Below are 7,551 nucleotides of genomic sequence, written 5' to 3'. Positions count from 1 at the left end.
AATAAGTAAATAGTAAAGAAAAATAAGTAAAATAGTAAAGTAAAAATAAGTAAAATACCATTTTTCAGGCATTCACGTCATGGTGTTGAAAAAGTAAGGAGTGCAATCAATTTGAGTTTGGTGGCACCCAGGCCAGCTGAACTAACCTGGAACATTAGGAACAGGCCAAGGCCAGGCCAGTCTCCTTATGCTGCCCCAAATCTTGTTGGCTCTTCCCATTCTTTTATTCTTCTAAATGTCAAAACCAAGAGGGATAAAAAAGATGGGATTTTGGGCTAGGCACAGTGGCTCATGCTTGTCATCCCAGCACTTTGGGAGGCTGAGGTAGGAGGATCACTTGAGCCCAGGAGTTTGAGACCAGCCTGAGCAAAGTAGTGAGACCCTAGCTCTACAAAATGAAAATTAAAAAATTAGCCAGGCATAGTGGTTCACACCTGTAGTCCCAGCTACTCGGTAGGCTGAGGTGAGAGGATTGCTTGAGTCTGGGAGGTTGAGGCTGCAGTAAGCAGAGATTGCACCATTGCACTCCAGCCTGGGCAACAGAGTGAAACCCTGTCTTAGGAAAAGAAAAAGATAGGATTTGAATTGACATTGCCTCATGTGCATGGGTCCATGTGGGTAATCTGAGGTCCTTTAGATCCTTCGGTAAAACTTTATATTTTTTCTCACCTCGATCTTGCCAGTTTCTTATTTGCATCTAGGTATTTTTAAAAATAGTTTTTGTTGTATGATGAGTATTGTTGGTATAACAGATGATTGACTTTTGTTTATTTTATCTCATGTCTCATCAACGTATTAAATACTCACATTGGTTCTCATCATTTTCCAGTTAATTTTCTTCAGATTTTCAAATTACTTCAGCAAGGTTGTGCACGGTGGCTCACACGCATAATCCCAGCACTTTGGGAGGCCGAGGCAGGCCTATCACTTGAGGTCAGGAGTTTGAGACCAGCCTGGCCAACATGGTGGAACCCCATCACTACTAAAAATACAAAAGTTAGCTGGGTGTGGTGGCGTGTGCCTGTAATCCCAGCTACTGGGGACACTGAGGTTGGAGAATCGCTTGAACCCGAGAGGAGGAGGTCGCAGTGAGGCGAGAATATACCACTGCACTCCAGCCAGGTGACAGAGAGAGACACCATCTCAAAAAAAAAAAAAATTCTTCAGCAAGAATAATTTTTATCTCTTCATTTCTGAAAACTATACACACACACACACACACACACACACACACACATATATATATATATGTATTTTTTTTTTTGAGGTGGAGTCTCGCTCTGTCACCCAGGCTAGAGTGCAGTGGCACGATCTCACTGTAGCCTCCACTCCCATGTTCAAGCAGTTCTCCTGCCTTAGCCTCCCCAGTAGCTGCGATTACAGGCATGCACCACCATGCCTAGCTAATTTTTATATTTTTAGTAGAGATGGGGTTTCACCATGTTGACCAGGCTGGTGTCGAACTCCTGACCTCAAGTGATCCCATTTTGGCCTCCCAAAGTGCTGGGATTATAGGTGTGAGCCACCGCACCCAGCCCAAAATCTACAACTCTTATTTTGAACAATTTTACCACATTGGCTAGGCCTCCCCCTTCCCTGGAGCAGTGAAGTTGCCGCAGCCCTTCTTGTTTTACTCTAGACTAGACCAGGAGTGGTTCTTGCCCAAACTGTTAGGTGTGATGTTTGTGACAGATTTCTAGTTAGTTTTCTTCTCCAGTGGAGGAAGATTTCTTGTGTTCTGTTACCATTCAAATACTATTATGTAATATTTGCTGAAGGCATACTGTGTTCTGGATTTTCTGTTAAGCACTATATTTCCATAATTTATTTCTCATAATTCTCAATACCATTATTTCTCCCATTTTACGGATGAGGACACTGAGGCTCAGAGAGGTTAAGTGACTTGTCCAAAGATACATAGCTGGGAAGTGGGAGTTGGGATAGAAACCAATTCTTCACTGACACCAGTGATTGTGCTGTATAATCTACTGCCTCTTAAGGTAGTTTTAAACTTTGTTTTGTTTTGTTTTGTTTTTTTTGAGACAGAGTCTCAAACTTCTGACCTCAAGTGATCCACCCACCTCGGCCTCCCAAAGTGCTGAGATTACAGGTATGAGCTGCCGTGCCTGGCCACATTTTTTTTAAATGAGCAATGTCTGTTAAATTAGCAAATTATCTTTTAGCATATATTGATATATGATTTATTTCTCTTCATTTATTCAACCAGCAAATATTTATGGAGAGCCTGTTGTATGTTCTAGGCCCTGGGGATGTGAAGGTGACCAAGTTAGATCAAGTCCTTGACCTGGGGTTTGACAGGTAAGGAATAATGACAATGGAAAGGAAAACAAGTCAATAAGCAAGGCAGTTTCTGCTGGTGGTTAGTGCTGTGGGTGGAATAAACTGTGAGTGACAAAGAGGCCTGGAATTCTAGGGGGAGGGGGAGCAGAGGTGGTAATTGGGGAAGACTGCTGTGAGAGGCCTCTGAGAAAAAGCATCTAGGAGCAGAGAGGGCGAGAGAGAGTCATGCAGAGAGCTAGGGGAGGGGCATTTCAGGCCAAGGAAACAGCAGGTGCTTAGAGGAAATGCTGTTGGAGCACAGTAAGTGAGCAAGTGGCACCACCCCCCTGGGATGGGAAAGCCAGTCATCGCTGTTGTAAGGAGTTTGGATTTGTTTTAAGTGTGGTGGGGAGCCACTGGGGGGAGTGACATGAGCAATGGATATCAGATCTCTCCTGGAATCCATGAACTACACGAAACAATTTTCTGATATTGAACCAACTTTGCATTCTAGAATACAATCTTCCATTTATATTATTAAATAGAAGATGTATATATTCCATATACGTAAAAAACGCATGGGCTAGCACAAGAATAGATATGTAAGTTAATAGAACAGGATATAGAGGCCAGGAACAAATATATTTATATTATCTACATATTAAGGAGTTTGGTAACATGACAAAAATAGCATTTCAAATCAGTGAAAATGGCATTGGGGCAATTGACCAGCCTATGAAAAATATTTTCCAGCTCTACTTCACATTAAACACAAAATTTATTTTCAGGTCAACTAAGGAGTTAAAGTTGTAAACACAAAACCATAAAAGCACAATTAAAAAATATGAGATAGTATTTTAAAATATTATTTGGGTAAAGGCTTTTTACAGTGAGACGTAAAACTCAGAAGTCTCAGCCTGGGCAACATAGTGACACACCATCTCTACAAAAAAAAATAGCTGGGCCTGGTGGTGGGCATCTGTGGACCTAGCTACGGGGAGGCTAAGGTAGGAGGACCCCTTGAGCCCAGGAGGCTGAGGCTGCAGTGAGCTATGATCGTGCCACTGCAATCCAGCTTGGATGACAGAGCAAGACCCTGGCTTAAAAAAAAAAAAAAGAAAAGAATTCATGAAGAGGGAGACTAGTATATTTGCCTTAATTGAATTAAAATATTAAATATTTAGTTTGATATTAAATAATTAGCCTATTTATAAGTAATAATAGATGCCATAAAGTTGAAAGAAAAACTGTAAGCCAGGAGTCAACACTTGTAACATACATGAAATATATGAACATCCTTAATATATAAAGAATGGTGATAAATCAATAATAAGTAACCAAATAAAATTATGAACCCCAAATGAAATAGAAAAAAGGACACAGAGAATTCATCGAAGTATAAATGACCAAGTTATTGAAAAGATGCTCAGTGTCACTAAGGATCAAGAAAAAAGCAAAAGAACAAACTATCATTTTTCATATGTCTCATTGGTGAATATTATAAGAACATAACAGACTGCATTAACAGGGTCTCACTGTGTCACCCAGGCTGGAGTGCAGTGGCACGATGAGGGTTCACTGCAGCCTCAACTTCCCTGGGCTCAAGTGATCCTCCAAAGTAGCTGGGACTACAGGCGCATGCTACCACACCCAGCTAATTTTTATATTTTTTGTAGAGACAGGGTCTTGCCATGTTGCCTGGGCTGATCTGCAACTTCTGGGGTCAAGCAATCTTCCCACCTTGGCCTCCCAAAGTGCTGGAATTGCAGACATGAGCCACTGTGCCAGGCCTGTAGTGGGAATCTTAATACATAGTGGGTGGAAGTATAAATTAGTATAACAATTCTGGATTATAATTTACCATTATCTATTGTCATGAAATATCTTTTGTCCTAGAAATTCCACTTTTAGGAATTTATCCTAAAGAAATATGTGACCGGGCGCAGTGGCTCACACCTGTAATCCCAGCACTTTGGGAGGCTGAGGCAGGCAGATCATGAGGTCAGGAGATCGAGACCATCCTGGCTAACACGATGAAACCCCGTCTCTACTAAAAGTACAAAAAATTAGCCGGGCGTGGTGGCGGGTGCCTGTAGTCCCAGTTACTTGAGATGCTGAAGCAGGAGAATGGCATGAACCCGGGAGGCCGAGCTTGCAGTGAGCCGAGATCACGCCACTGCACTCCAGCCTAGGCAACAGAGTGAGACTCCATCTCAAATGATAATAATAATAAATAAATAAATAAATAAATAAATAAATAAATAAATAAAATAAAAATAAAGGCCAGGCGCAAGTGGCTTACGCCTGTAATCCCAGCACTTTGGGAGGCCGAGGCGGGTGGATCATGAGGTCAAGAGATGGAGACCATCCTGGCCAACATGGTGAAACCCCATCTCTACTAAAAATACAAAAATTAGCTGGGCGTGGTGGTGGGCACCTGTAATCCCAGCTACTCAGGAGGCTGAGTCAGGGAATTACTTGAACCCAGGAGGCAGAGCTCGTAGTGAGTCAAGACGGTGTCACTGCACTCTAGCCTGGGCGACAGAGCGAGACTCTATCTCCAAAAAAAAAAAAAGAATCAAATATCTAGGAATAAATGTAGCAAAAATTTGCAAGACCTCTATACTGAAAACTATAAAACATTAGAGAGAAATCAAAAAACATTGAAAGGAGGTATGGAGGCTGGGCGCCACGGCTCACCCCTATAATCCCAGCACTTTGGGAGGCCAAGGTGGGTGGATTGCTTGAGCCCAGGAGTTTGAGACCGACCAGCCTGAGCAACATGGGCAAAACCCTGTCTCTATAAAAAGTAGAAAAAAAAAAAAATTAGCTGAGCACGGTGGCACATTCCTGTAATCCCAGCTACTCAGGAAGCTGAGGTGGGAGAATCGCTTAACCCTCACCGTCGAGGCCGCAGTGAGCTGAGATCTCACCACTGCACTCCAGCCTGGGTGACAGAGCAAGACCAAGACCAAAAAAAAAAAAAAAAAAAAAAAGTTAAACTAGCAACTATCTAAACATTCAAAGGTATGTCAGCCCAAACGAAGTGGTGCTGCTGTCTGCCTGATAGGCCAGAGGCCAGGACACGGGAGCCTCTGTCCTTCTCTCCATTGTGTGACATTAGGGTGTGGCCCAGGTGGACACAGTCTCCTGTTGGATGTCCAGGTGCACCCAACAGGTGACCAGCCCTGCTGCTGGGGGCGGGAGTGGCCTGGAGGATGAGAGGACCACATGGAAGAAGTCCCAGCTCAAGGCCTCTCAGCTCCGGTGGGGCATCATCTGGAGTCTTGTTGATTGATTTAAAATTTTGGTGAAATACACATAACACAAAATTTACCATTTTAACCATTTAAAAAATAATTTTCCTTAAAAAATAGAGACAGGGTCTTGCTTTGTCACTAAAAAATAAAGACAGGGTCCTGCTTTGTCAGCCAGGCTGGAGTGCAGTGGTGCGATCTTGGCTCACTGCAGTCTTGACCTCCTGGGCTCAAGCAATTCTCCCACCTCAGCCTTCCGAGTAGCTGGGATTACAGGTGAAGACCACCATGCTTGGCCCATGGTAACCATTTTATCTTTTATTTTTAATTTTTAACTTAGTATTATTATTATTATTTGAGACAGAGTCTCACTCTGTTGCCCAGGCTGGAGTGTAATGGCACCATCTCAGCTCACTGCAACCTCTGCCTCCTGGGTTCAAGCAATTCTCCCATCTCAGGCTCCTGAGTAGCTGGGATTATAGGCACCCACCATCAATACCATTTGTATTTTTGCAGAGACAGGATTTCACTATGTTGGCCAGGCTGGTCTGGAACTCCTGACCTCCCAAAGTGCTGGGATTACAGGTGTGAACCACCGCACCTGGCTTTGTGGGGCATGGTTTTTAAATAACTGGTGCTCCGCCTGACCACCCAGAGATTCGATTGGTCTGGCGTGGGCCATGTGGATCTAGTTTAAACTCCTCAGGTGATTCTAACCAGAGTTGAGAACCACAGGACCTGAGCGGGGCTGGGAGAGGAATGAGGGAGGGACAGTGCTGGCAGGAGTCAGGGGCTGGGGCGAGGCAGGACTCACATGTGCCTGGGAAGGCGGGGCTGGGGCTGGCGAGCACCCCTGCCTCTGCGGCCTCATTAGTCTCTCAGTGTTGGGGGTCAGCACTCCCTCCTGACCAGACACCCCTCTTTGTGGCCCCACGACCTTGGGTCCAGGGTTGCCAGATACAGCAAATTAAAATACAAGACAAAGCTGGGTGCAGCTTTGTAATCTCAGCACTTTGGGAGGCTGAGGTGGGCAGATCACCTGAGGTCAGGAGTTCAAGACCAGCCTGACCAACATGGTGAAACCCCATCTCTACTAAAAACACAAACATTAGTTGGGCGTGGTGGTGGACACCTGTAGTCCCAGCTACTCTGGAGGCTGAGGCAGGAAAATCGCCTGAACTCAGGAGGCGGAGGCTGCAGTGAGCTGAGATCGCACCACTGCACTCCAGCCGGGGTGACAGAGCAAGGCTGTCTCAAAAAATAATAATAAAATAAAAATACGAGATACCCACAGATACTTAAATTTCAGATAAACGACGTAATTTTTAGTATAAACATAGCTCATGTCATACTGGAGACATATTTCTACCAAAGAAATGGATTATCTGAAATTCAGATTTGACCGATTGTCCTGTATCTGATCTGGCACCCGTACTCAGGCCCCACTCAGACGAAACTGGCTTTCACCCTCGGACACTTTCCCTAAGAAGGACAGAGGAGGGGTGAACCAACCCCCGCATTGCCAGAACCTCCCAGGGCCAGCCCCAGAGGCTGATGGGGGTTGGTGACCTGGCTGCCACCACTGCCAGGCCCTGCACACAGCCCTGACATCCGTCTGGCAGGCTGGAGCCTTCCACAGACCTCTCAGCAGAGTGAGGTCGCGAGGTCATAGATGCCACTGTGGACGGTCAGGCAGCCCCTGTGAGTGCAGCTGAAAGACAGACTGAGGACAGGTGGGCCTCGGGTTGCTTTGGGGGATCTGAAGACCAGAGGTCCATCCACAGCTGGTCTGAGCTGCCATGAGCAGGGTGAGGCCAGAGGGACGAGTAGGTGCCACTGCTGCCTCCTCCCCGGGAGCCTCCCAGGTAGCACCAGGGTTCACCCCTAGAGCTTTGTCTGTGGGCAGAGGTGGACCTGAGGCCTTCCTGGTGTGGTGTGGGCTCAGGCCCAGTCCCTCAGGCTCTGCGAATGGGCTGCTGCCTCATTCCTGAGAAGCCTCAGCCCTGACCGACTC

The sequence above is a fragment of the Mandrillus leucophaeus genome, unplaced genomic scaffold (genome assembly GCF_000951045.1).
Source record: "Mandrillus leucophaeus isolate KB7577 unplaced genomic scaffold, Mleu.le_1.0 Scaffold240, whole genome shotgun sequence".
In the NCBI taxonomy this organism is placed as follows: Eukaryota; Metazoa; Chordata; class Mammalia; order Primates; family Cercopithecidae; genus Mandrillus; species Mandrillus leucophaeus.
Note: the sequence above shows the minus strand (reverse complement) of the source record.